This window comes from Falco punctatus (assembly GCF_963210335.1).
Source record: "Falco punctatus genome assembly, chromosome: 3".
Lineage (NCBI taxonomy): Eukaryota > Metazoa > Chordata > Aves > Falconiformes > Falconidae > Falco > Falco punctatus.
Window position 1 is genome coordinate 30,619,835 of NC_137582.1, and position 12,549 is coordinate 30,632,383.

Below are 12,549 nucleotides of genomic sequence, written 5' to 3' on the forward strand. Positions count from 1 at the left end.
CACCAAGCATGAAACCTTTCACCTGGAGAAGGGTTCCCAGGAGGTGAAACATGGGGCTGTGGCGAAGCCCAGAGGACAAGTCCTGTCTGAAGGTCTGTGTGAGGCTCAATCGGTGACAAGTCTTCCTATGGCCCACTGCAGGGCAGGGGGGGGCGGGGGGCAGGTCACCTGCCCCAGGTGGGGAAGTAAGTGTGGTGGGTGGAGAAAATGTGCTGTTATTGACCCAATTAAGAAACACAAGCTTTGATTTCTGCAACCCATATTGTGGTGGAATAGTGCTCAGTGGTGTGGTGACAGGGAGAAGAGCTGCTTTTATAGGGAAAGGACTATCTGGAATTAGGGCAAGTAGATGCTATAGGAAAGCCTTGGTCAATAGCCTAGGATGATGCAGCTGGATATCTATTCCTACCAAAAATGGGCTCTGACTATGCTTTTGGAGGAAGGCAGTATTGCTCTTTAATGATGGACAAAGTACATTAACGTAAGAGTTGACATGCAAGCCAGACTTGTGCTGTGTGTTTGTGAGAAGTAAATAATGGCCCACAGTAACTCTGAAGACCTGAATATTTGGCTGCCTGTGTATTTCACAGAAAGTTTCCCTGATTTTGAAAGGTCACACAAATGTAAGTTTGGCCCAGATGTGAAAACCAAAGAGCCTCCCCTGAGTGCTGCAGAGCAGCAAGCCGCTGGTTACCTTCGGATGCCACAGCCATTGCTCATCTGTTTATTAGATGGGCTGTACGCAGGAGTTATTTCCATGGAGTTAGGAAGTCCAGGCCAATACATGCTTCTGTACCATTTGTAAGCTGTTGGGGGAAAAAAGCAGGATCTTTTTCATCTGCAACCTTTTCCTCACTGAAGGAGGGGTCCAGAAGGACTCTGAGCCAAGGGGTCTGATCCTGGCTGTGAGCCTCATATAGAGGTGGTGTTCTTCATGTAACACACCTGAGGAGCTCTCAAAAGAGCATAAAAGCCAGTTTAACCAGTCCCAGAGGAAGGGGCTGGGGTGTGGGGTGCCCTCCTGGGCACAGCAGGTGGCAGGCTGCCCTCACGGGGTGGCTGTGTTCGTTCCCAGGTCGCGGTGTGCCGGAGCACTCACGGCTCCTCTCCAGTTCCCAGGTATGAGACCTCCAATGCTGCAAAGGCTACTCGACGCCCCTGTCTACTTATGCAAAGCACCTTGCTATTTGGTTTGCTTGACCAGAGGAGGGTGCCCCTGGTGCCAGGGGATCCTTCCATGTTGCTGGAACAAGCTGTATAACAACCCCTTCCACGCCGGTGCGCTCATGGAAAGGGCAGCAGCAATGCACCTCCTCCCAACCTCACAGAGCCCACCGAGCCCTGCAAAAATTACCAAACAAGTGGCAGCAGCCTTCAGGTGGCTGGAAGTGACACAGGGAACAGTGGTGTCCTGCAGAAGCCCCAGAGAGAGGGGGACTGCTGGGTCTTGGCTTATCCATGCCAGCATCAGGTAGTCCCATGCGGGCAGCTGGGGTAGCACACCTCTTCACTGCTGAGCTTCAAGAAAGAGGGTTCCTGGGCAGGGCTGCCCAAAGTCCCTTGTACCTGCAGGGCTGGCTCTTAGATCCCACGTGCTGGGGCATAGAGTTATAAAGATCTTCCTCCAGGGATGATGTCTGTGCAAGACCACATGGATTATGCTTCTGCTTTCTTAAAACAGTGAGAGGTGAAAACTATCCCTGTATTTCCTTACAGAGGTAGTTGTCTGAGCGGGTGAGTCATTCACAATTTGGATGCGATGATCGTCTTTCTTGTATTTACCCTGGCATGCGAAGTCGGACAAAATGTCAGATGCAAAAACAAGGTAAAGATAGGGAGCTACTGAATCTTATGTTTAGTTTAATGTAACAGTTTGAGAGGAGAAACTGGGAGATCTCATGCATGGTCTCTGCTGGCCTGAGTCCACAGCTGCTTGATTTACCGCAGCTGAGGATCTGGCTCTAAACTGTGTTCTTCCCTCATAGATGTAGCTGTAGTCAAGCCAACAGGTACACGTCTGTGCAGATGAGCATCCTGTGTAAAAGCCAGCAGATAGCAAATGGGGGAGCAAAATTTCAAGCACTGAATGTCAGCATTCAGCTAACCTCTGCCCCTAGCCTAAAGAGCACCAAAGTGATCTGCACCTTGTAGCGCTCTCTAGCTCTGGATGGTCCCATCTCAATAGCCACAGGACTTGATCTAGACTATGCGCTGCTCCCCCTCTGGGTCTTTTCCTCCCTGTCCCCTTGCAAATAGCCACCCAAGCCACTGCCTCTCAACCTGTGCTCAGCAGCAGCTCCTCCCCTTGCTCCTGGCAGCAGCAAGCTGCCTTTGGGGATGGCAGTCTGCATTCCCCCTTAGCAGAGTAGCTCCTTCTGCCTTCTTGTGTCTTGAGTACATTCCTCAGACAGGCTCTTGGGCTGGCTTTGGAGGCTGGGTGGAAGTGTGCTGGAGGTGGCTTTCATACACAGCCTGCTGGTGAGACCATATCCACCTGCTTCAACCTCAGATCATTTTCTATGCAGTCTCTAATTTCAGGTTTGCATGGGAAGACCAAGACGCTATCACTTGGTGTAAAAAGATGATTTAGAAGACTTTGTCAAGGCTGCAGGAGTAGTTTCAGATCTCGACTGAGAATTTAAGAGTTTGGGGCTCTGAGCTTACCAAAGACGTCCTTTCTCTGCGGCAGACCTGGATGGAAGAGGCTGCATACATCTGGGGCACCTGCTGTCAGACAGACAGCTTGTGTCCCAGGCTGCAGGGCAAGAGAAACTCTGCTCCGCAGGCTCTATGCAGACAGGGCTGCACAGGGTATGAAGCACTTGGTGGGACTCCTGAAGCTGGGTGTCCCCTGGCCAGCACTGAGACTACACTTGGTATTGCCACCACAGACTTCAACTGGTGTGGGAAATCCTACTCTTTTTCCAAGAAGGGTGCTATTAGCTTGCACGGGCCATCACAACACACTTGGAGCTCTCTTACCTCTACGCAGTGCTGTAGCTGACAACATATACATATTTTTTGACTTCCCTGCGATGACTTTGGCTCCGCATGAGTTTAGAAGAGCCACAGGTTTTCTTGCAAGTGTGTTGCCACTGATAGTCTTTAAAATTTCTTGCTGTGTATTTTTCTCTTTAGCTGCCCACCGTTTAAGTCTCCTCTTGGCCCTATTAATATCTACCCTGCGTTCCACCTGCCATACACCATAATCCTTCCAATTGCATAACCTGTAGGAAGTAGCCATCTAACCATGCTTTCTCTTTTCCTTATGAATTCCAGGAGATGGATTCCTTTTGTGCCTCAGGTATGTGGCGGTAAGTTGCCTCCTTGTGAACTGTTGAAAACTCCATATTTCCAATTTCCAGTCTCTTTCACTGGAAAACTTCAAATAAGAGCACAGTGATGCCACAGTGCTCTGCCTTTGGCATGGACCTTCTTTGGGGTCCAGAGTGGACAGCTGGCTTAAAGAACAGTCATTTCTGTCCTCAAATGGAGATCTCGCACTTTAGCACTGGGAGGACCTTGATACAGGCCATCCGGTATTTGATTTCATGTGCTGAGGGAAGGGAATGTTAAGTTGTATATTTTTTTCATTCTGTTTCCCATGTGTAACATTACAAGCACATGTGATCCTCCAATGAAAAAAAAAAACAACCCACACAAAAAAAAGAAAAAACAGCCTAATGGACTTTTAGCAAACTTTCTACTTTCATTCATGCTCAGTTCTGCTTGTATAGCCAGAAAAAGTTGCAAGATCTGGTGAGCTGATTTCTGGGCATCATCCTGGATGATGGAGCCTTCTGCCTGCACAGACTGCTGCCTGCCTTTCCCTTCTATATAATCAGCGTGTTGATCCCATGAAAGCATCGAGCTTCATTCATCACACTTTGTAAGGCACTATAAAACACATCTCACCAGCTCCTCCTGGTACTAAGTAGTTTTTTTATCAGTGAAATAAAGTTTTCTTGCTCACCTCCTGGCTATTCCTCCCTGGGACAGAATCACAATGGAGTTTTACTTAGTGACAGAAGTTGAATGCTTCCTGCTTTTAATGTTTATTTAGTAAAACATTTTACATTCCTGGAAAGATACCAGTCTGTCATTAATGGATTCTTGGCTTGATGCCAGAAGCTAATAGTTTTATTGGTCGTCACAGCACAGTTATGTGATTTGGGTAACTGCGCTGAGCTGCGCCTTCCTCTTCTTTTAGTTCTGACACCCAAAAAAGCGCACTGAAGGAGGGCCGGCCAGCAGGGTCTGCAGAGGGGGCAGAGGTGAGGGACTGTGCCCTGCCAAGCTTTGTGAGGGCTGTAGCTTGGCTCCTGGCAGGCAGCTTGAGACCTCCACGGCCCCAGGGATGCTCTGACCACACGTCCCGGTGTGACACCCTACCCAACTCCTGCCCTCCCTGTCCCTGGTCACCAGCGGGCAGAGCCGAGTGCCAGCCGGGGGCTGCAGGCAGGGAGGGCTCTGTAGCTGCAGATGTGGGAGCGTATGCTTGGAATACCTGTCTCCTTCAACCTCATTTTCCATTTGTAATTAAGATCAAGCCACTTCTTTCTTAGAGCCCCTTCCTCCATTAGTCTCTGTGACAAGAGGGAAGGTGGGAACATCACTATTTGTAAATGGGGGCTTGCATTTGTCTTTCAGCTGGAGAAGTCAGGGTGTTATATACGTACATATGCATTTCAAGGGTATGACGTAGCTGGAGAAAAATGAGTACTTTGGTGCTACAGGTCAAGTTTATTTAACACTGCAATGTTTTAAAACAGGGTGATGCCATTTCAATTGAATGTCCCAGAATGTTTTGCAAGGTAATCATTTTAAGAAACGTTTCAGAACTACTTTTGCAAGTCAGGCACATATTGCATAAAACACCCTGGCAATAAAACAGTATGTGTCAGAAAAATGAAGCTGGGGGCTTTACTAGAAATGAGGGAAGCAGTAATATTCTTTTCAGGACAGTCTGGTTTGTAACAACATGTTATTACATAAGCCAGCACTACAGCTCGTTCCATATTTCTTTTGCAACATTTGTGTTTTGATTCTCTCTCGCAGCAGCCTTGTGATACGATTGCAAGGGACAATGAGAAGAGGGAAAAAAGCAAAGGGGGCTCTTGAATTACAGTACACATTCAAACCTGCTTGCAACTCTTTCCCTTTCATCTGCAACATTTCCATTCCTGCTCTCTTTTTGTGTTTCCCACTCATCAAATCCAGCTCCACAGCTAGGGTGAACTGAGACCCGCAACTGGACTTTAAAGCAAATAGTTGTAGGGGCCAAAGAGGCAAATAATATTTAAAAAATTAATTATGGCTAGTTCTCTTGGCATTGAAGCCTCTGGATTTGTAAAACTGTGAGATTTCTTTTGATTATTGAAAGTTTTGCAAGTTTGGTGTTTTTGTTGTTTTTTTTCCTCAGAACCGTTGGTTATTTGATCCTTTTCTGTAAAGAAATATTTGAAAAAGCTGTGGCACAATTCTGTCTCATTCTGTTTCTAGGAAGAATGGAAATCGGAGGAAAGAAGTTTCCAAGGCGAGTGTCAGATTCTGATCTCTTTTACAGAAGGGCAAATCCAGAATAATTCAGTGCAGTTACTTTAGATTTATGCTAGCATAAATAAGATAAGAATTTGGCTCTGGGAATCTCTGTAGCTCCCCATTTGCTCATCTAACAGCTGGCAGCTTGCTTCTTGCTATTCCTCTCGCTTTTTGTGCTGATTTGTCTTGCCTGGTGCTCGTCAGGGCCAAATGAGCTTGGGAATTAGTTAAACGAGCAAATGTGTTTCGCACAACATACAACTATGAATGGCTCAAGATCCTTCACATGATCATACATATTTCAGATTTCCCAAAGGCCAGAAATTAATGGCTAGTAAATGGATAGAAATATTACTTCACACAGTATGTAGTCAACCTGTGGAATTTGGTGCTACAGGAGGTCACTGATTCAAATAATGTGTCAGGATTTGAAAAATGGCTGGATAATTTTATGTCAATTAATTACACTTGGAGCTGGGCAAGCAAAGATTGAGGTAAGCAGACCTCTTGCACCAGCATACACATGAACTCCCCTGCAGAGACCAGGGAGGAATTTTCCCCTCGTGCATGGTTGTGCCCAGTTGGCAAAGTCAGCTTTGCCTGCTTTCCTCTGCCGCTCCATGGTGGGAGCGGCGGAGGGCAGCGGGTGAAGCGGAGGTTTGCAGGGCTCTGTCTGCTGCAAAAACTCAGATCCCAACACCTCTTGATTTTGAAGGAACTGGGATCTAGATCTAAAGCCAAGCCATCTGCAGTTTCTTCACCTGCTTTTGGTGCTCGTTGAGTGTCATCCGTGGGCTGGGACTGGTATGCACACACTCACTGATGGACACACAGACAGAGAACAAAATACACGTAAGCTGATGCACTGACTACTGTCTGTATTTACAAATCAAGTCAGACAACAAAATCTCTTCCAAACCATTTTAGAAAAGGAGTAGCCTAGCCTTAACCCATGGGTTGCTATTTAAGCATTTAGACGTGTGATCTACCCAACCCCTTGGGAGTTTCCTAGGGAAGGCACCAACCTGCTCAGTGCAGTTTCCCAGCTGTAGGTGTCTGGTGCCATTTGAGAGGTCCTGACACACTAAGGCATCTGCTGGTGGTTGATGGGGAGAGGCTTTATGGGAAGCTGTACTCTCCAGCTGCTTGGGGTCAGGTGGGACTGGCTGGAGCATCTCAAACAGCCCAGTAGCCCTAAACACCAGTGCTGAGGCAATTACATCTTTCTTAATGTGAACATACATCCTACTCGGTGTATCTCCAAAAGGGAGCTAAGGTGGTTTTCCATGACTGCAGAGGGCTTCCTGGCACAGTGCTGGTCATTGCCCAGGGCATGTCCAAGGGGGCTAGTGACAGAGGTACTGTGGGGCCAGTCCCACAGTAGATCCGGTCTTGCAATATGGATAGTATTGTCTGCAGGCCTTAGGACTAGGTCTAGGTCTAACCAGGAGTGCAAGCATGCCCTCAGAAGTACAACTGTTTGCAAACCTGCCTTTCTAAAAAAGCTAGCTAAATCACACGGCAAAGAAGAAAGGTTGGGAGGGTTCCCACTAGCAGTGGTAGTAAAAGACAGGAGCTCTGAGAAGGTACTTCAGTGAAGGCAGCAGGTAGGTGTGATTTGGAGTCCCTGGAGGCAGCATAGTCCTGTACTCTTGTTTTGCAATGTTCCACTTTTTGTGGAGGTCCTTAGAGAGGTGAACCCCACGGTAAACAGAAGAAATCTTCCAGCTGTCTTCAGGAAAAGCTGCAGGCAGTTACATTTCATAGAAAAAAAGTTGTATTTTAGAATTGCACAGCAGAGGTGCATGACTGACAACAGCGCATGGAGGGAGCCTGAGGACTGCACAGGATTGCATATCACTGGATTTTGGTCTGTGATACATACACAGAGTCATTATTTTTTATTACTGACTGCTCTGACTGCATTAAACACCTGAACAATAAAGACGTTGTGGTTTCCTGTCACAGCCAGAAAAGTGATGTCAATGAGAAATCTGTCCTAGCTCCTCTCAAACAAACAGCTTTGCCTTTGAGATGGCCAGAGGAATTTGAGTGAGTCTGTTCAGCAATTGCAATGCTCTTATTTGGTCAGATTCAGACCAGGAAAAAACCCTCTTCACACACAGAAGGACTTCCAAAGAGGTTTATGCAAATGGAAGCTCTCTCACTTGACTTAGGGGAGCTGTGACTTGGCTGGTTTTTAGAGAAAATCCTCACTTTTCTGTCTGGAAGCTTGTTAGGAGAGCAGATCACCACATGGTAGCTATCACTTCTGGACAAGCTCTGCCCTTACCGTCTTCTCTAGGTTCAGCTCAAAATGAGTCTGCAAGCAACCTCAGCATTTCGAGTAATCCTTTGAACTGTTGATCAAAGAAATCATGACATTTCTGCTTTGCTCTGTACAGCTAGGGACAGCTAAACACTCTGAGATGATCTTTTTGGCAAGTAGGAAAACTCTTTCTGCTGAAGTTGCCCATGATGAAGCCTGCAGCTGTGGTGAATAATCTCTGGATTCCCAATCCCTTGCAGATGCAGACACAGGCCTCCTCCCCTCTGTAAGCAACGACCTCTGTTTTCCTCTGCTCCTTTGTCAACTGTGAACAGAGACCTGCCAGCAGCTGCAATATACTCACAAAAAAAAAACCCAAACAAAACCCAAAAAACCCAAAGGTCTCCACACACCTCTGTCCCCCAAAGCAGCTGTTCATAAATGTCCTGCTTTTTACTATGTACAAAATATCGAAGTACCTGCAACTTAACATTTTGTCAGATGCTGAGCGCCTTCAGCTGGTGGGGCTTGGAGGTCCACGGTGGCAGTGCATGGCCAATGAACCGTCTCCTTGGCCTTGCAGAGGTTGGACCTGAGAGAGCTAGTTGCACCAGCAAGCAGATCCACTTGGAACCTAAGAGATTCCCACACACGTTCAATTGAATTCAGACGTCCAGAAACTCCCATTGCGTCTTTCTTGTGTTTATGATCTTTCCTCCCAGAGATGTACTAAAGTAGATGTGGAGGTGGTACCCATGGACAGAAAAAGTGTGACTCCAATGAGTTCATCTAAAGAACTAACCAGAATAAAGCATTTGCAGTCCAGCTGAACAAGGCTTAAAAGCCTTGTGAAATGCTTCACAAAATCACAGATTTGTCGAAAAATACCATTGTGGAACATTTTGCTAAAACACAGCAGTACCTAAATGAAGCTGCTGAGTAAATTCGTCACATACAGAAGGAATTTCGCCTTCCTTGGAAAGAGCCTGGGATACCAGAGACTGAGATCCAAGTCCCTCAGCCAAGCTAGAGAGTCCAGGTCACCCTGTGGGGCCACCAGATGTCCTGTGAGTCTGTTTTTTCACGAAAACTTTCATGGACAAGGTAGTATTTTGATTTCATTCTACAGAGAAATGTAATACGATAACCTTCATGTTTTGCACGACATAGAGTTCTGGTTTTCTGAACAGGCCTAGCTAGTAGTGAGTAATAAGACTGAATTTTAGGGATACTATATTCCCCTGCATATTTTGGACATTTTGCAATTTTTTAATTAATATTTTACAGATCTAGAAATACCAGGGAGTTTCTTAACATTTTAATTTATATTTTTTTGCTATCCAACCATAAAGAATACATTATTTGTATATGTATATATATGGGTGTGTGCATGTCTAAACATTTCAGTAAAAGTTCATATATGTAAAAGTGGTCAGAACTGAATGGTATGTAAATGGCCATATGTAACTTCAAGTTAGCCTTGAGATACAGTTAGACATTATACCGTTGATCTTCTAGAGCAGGGATACAGCAACCTTTAACTTGATCAGTGCTAGATAACCTTTCAGAGACGTGTTCTTTATTAACAAAAACATGAAGATGTCATGAGCTTTTGTGGCTATATCTGGCCAAAGTCTTTGGTTTCCTTACCTCTTTTAAAGCTGCTAGGCCAAATCTTCTGGCTTTGCCAGGTGGACTTGCTACAAGATGCTGATAACCATTTAGATATGCACTGACTGCAGCATACAACCTCTAAAGTCTCATCTTTGCAGCATGATGGGCCCAGGCAAGGGATGGACCTCCATCATACCCTTGCTGGTGCAGAAGTACTGCTGAAGCAAGGCAAGCAAGGGAAGCCGGCTGCTGATGGAAAGCGTGTCTAAAAGACCATGCTTTTGCCCAGCAGACCTGGATTCACAGGACTGGAAAGGCAGCATAGAGCATCACTGTGATACCAAGCTGTGCTCAGCTACATGAGAACACTTGGATCTTCAACTGATTTAACTGTCCTAATAATTTCTGACCAAGAATATTTACAGTAAGAGTCTCTTCTTGAGCTGTGTTAACACTTGGGATAGCCAGGATGTGTGTGTGTATCAGTGTCCTCACAGAGCTACTGATAACCCCATGTTAACCAGCCATTACAGCATGCAAGGGCTAACCCTTTGAGGGGGCTACTTCACCATCAGAGTAGCAGTCCCTCTGGGATCTACTGTAAAGGGTTGTCATCCACATCATCTTCCTCCTCTGGGTTTGCCAGGAGCTGTGTCTGACCTCCAAGGACTTCAAAACGTGATTCATTGTGTGTTACAGAATGTCCATTCCTCTGGGCAGTGATTAAATTGCCTTTGATGTGGGTCACTGTGGAAGGATGAAGGCTGCATGATGTCACCAGTTTCCCTCTGAAGGACCCATGCAGCCCTGCCAATGTCAATATGGAGTTGTGGTGCTGGCTGGCTGCGAGAAGCGCTGTGCTGAGTCCTTCCAACCCTGCAGGAACGGACAGGGTTTTATCAGCCTGCTTGGCTGCTACAGGCAACGTTTCACAGGCCCCTGCAGAGAAGCAACACGGGCAACTGTCCCGTAAGTCAGCGCAGAGCTGAGCTATAGCTTAAATATTTCTACAGCGCTTTTTATTGTTCCTCCTGGTCTCTGCTCTGGGTGGATGGAAGAGGGGTGTTTAAGATCTGTATGCATCTGATACTGTTTCTCTGGTACTCTCGCAGCCATGCAAAACTCAATGCTTTGTTCCTGATGGCTCAGAAGAAAAGAAAAAACTGGCTTCTCACTGGTCTGCAGTCAGCTTCTGGTTTCACTGGACAGTAGCAGTCAACTTTTAATCTTTTGGGATTGTAGGAACGGGGTATAGGGTAAAGCAAAAATGCAGGTATTGTAAAAACTATGTACATCTGGCTATGGGAAGATCTTTGAAAGACTTGCAAATAGGTTGCTGGGAAGCAGGGTGTCCCAAACTGGTCCCTCATTGACCCCAAATCACTTCAAAGCAGCATATCCAGAGCCAGGGGCAACGGATGCTGCTAGCTCTGATACGGGCTTTTACAGATGCTGTGGGGCAGGTGTCTTTTATCTCCAGTGAAAGCTGGTGCCTTGACAGAGTCCAGAGCTGGTGCTGCTGCCTTGACCTTTGCAGGTATTTATATATTAGGCTGAGGAGAAGGACTGATTGAATTCAGAAGCTAAAGCACAGAGTACAGTCATCAGGAGGTGGGGGGTAAGGTGAGGTGTGCTCCTACCTTCCAGGGACAGTGAGTGGGACAAGTGTAGGGCATGGATTTGGGGTCCCACCTTGGTGGAAGGCAGTAGGAGGATGGGGAGGACAGAGCCTGATTTGAGACTCCGGGATTGCATGTATATAGCCTGGGTGAAGAGCTGGGAGCTGGTGCTGCTGCCCAAGGTAGACCCAAGCAAGCGCAAGCCCAAACTCTGCTGCAGATCGTGACAAGAAGCATCATTAGGTGACCCTTGAGGGTGGTGGGCACAGGGTGGCTCAGCTGAAGTGGTTTCTCATGGAAGGTGCCCTTGTTATCCCAGCACCTGACAGTCTGCCCCTGAGAAGCAAGTGCCATCCCCATTGCACTCCCCCCAGCCATGCCATGCCCCAGGACTGGCTGGACCCAGACTGGCCAAACACAGCCCATAGCCACAAAAGCCGGGATAGAAGATTCCTTTGAAAGCTGGCATGGACATCATCAACAATGATTGGTGACTCCATCCTCGCACCTCCTCTCCTCTGTATCTCTATCCCTTGTCTCAGTTACTTCTGGCCACATATTAATTCCATTTCAGGGACCTGAGAACTTCAGAAAGGAAGTGGGGGTAGAAAAGGCTAAATGGCTGAGAAAAGGCAATGACACCACTGCTACCTTTGAGTAGGAGTGTCCTTCAGTTCTCCCTTTTTGGCGTGGTAGGAAAGAAGTCATCTTGGGTACAGCTGTTTGATAGCAAAGGTACTGGTCACCCAGGGACACTTCCTAGGCTTACTCATAACACAAAACCCACGAATCATCCCATACATTACTTCTAAGAAATGAAGTTCATTGTAAGTATGTAATAAGCAGAATAAAAAAAATTAATTGATGGAACAATAGGCAGCAGGCAGGGCTTGTGGGAGGGAAGCTGTGTGGGTGGAGAGGTTTCACTGGGGGCAGGTAACCAGTGACCGGGTGTTACCTGTGGTAGAATGATGACATGAAAAATGAAGCCAGATCACCAGAAAAGTAGTCAGAAAGTGCAGCTAGACAGCCAGAGGGAAGTGTTTGTAATGTGATCCTGAGGGAGACGGGAGTAGCATACTGGGAATGGGGCTAGTAATAACTAAGAAATTGTATCTTGCCACTTTGAATCCAAAGGTATTTGTAGAACATGTTTTCTCTTTTTATTTTTGTAACTGAGTGGGATTATATCCATGAAATCCCTGATTCTGCCATCTACTTTTCTTAACAGAAATGAGCAGGAGACCTCCCAGTGCTGCGTGGGTTGGGAAGCAAAACCATGGAGTCAGGCAGAAAAGCAATCCTGGCAAAGGGACTGTGAGCTGGTGGTCTTATTGAACTGAGAAGAACCAAATGATGGAGATATCTAAATGGTTTGGCTGGAGTTAGGAAAAGACCTGAAGAAATCATAGATGAGGTTTAAAACAAGACCCATGGACTTTGCAGTTGGGATTAGGACTTGGAGCAGCTGGGGAGACATGAGAGAAGGAATTAAAAGAGGGCATA

The 12,549-nt window shown here is 46.6% G+C and overlaps 1 protein-coding gene across 1 annotated transcript in view; it reads left to right on the top strand.

The window, feature by feature from the left end:
• The window catches only part of GDF6 (growth differentiation factor 6), a 151,762-nt gene that overhangs the window by 57,935 nt on the left and 81,278 nt on the right, over positions 1 to 12,549 (top strand). Inside the window, exon 3 of the transcript XR_013926684.1 lies at positions 1 to 12,549. This exon is cut by the window's right edge and continues 81,278 nt beyond it. The gene's annotated coding sequence lies outside the window, so the exon portion shown is untranslated.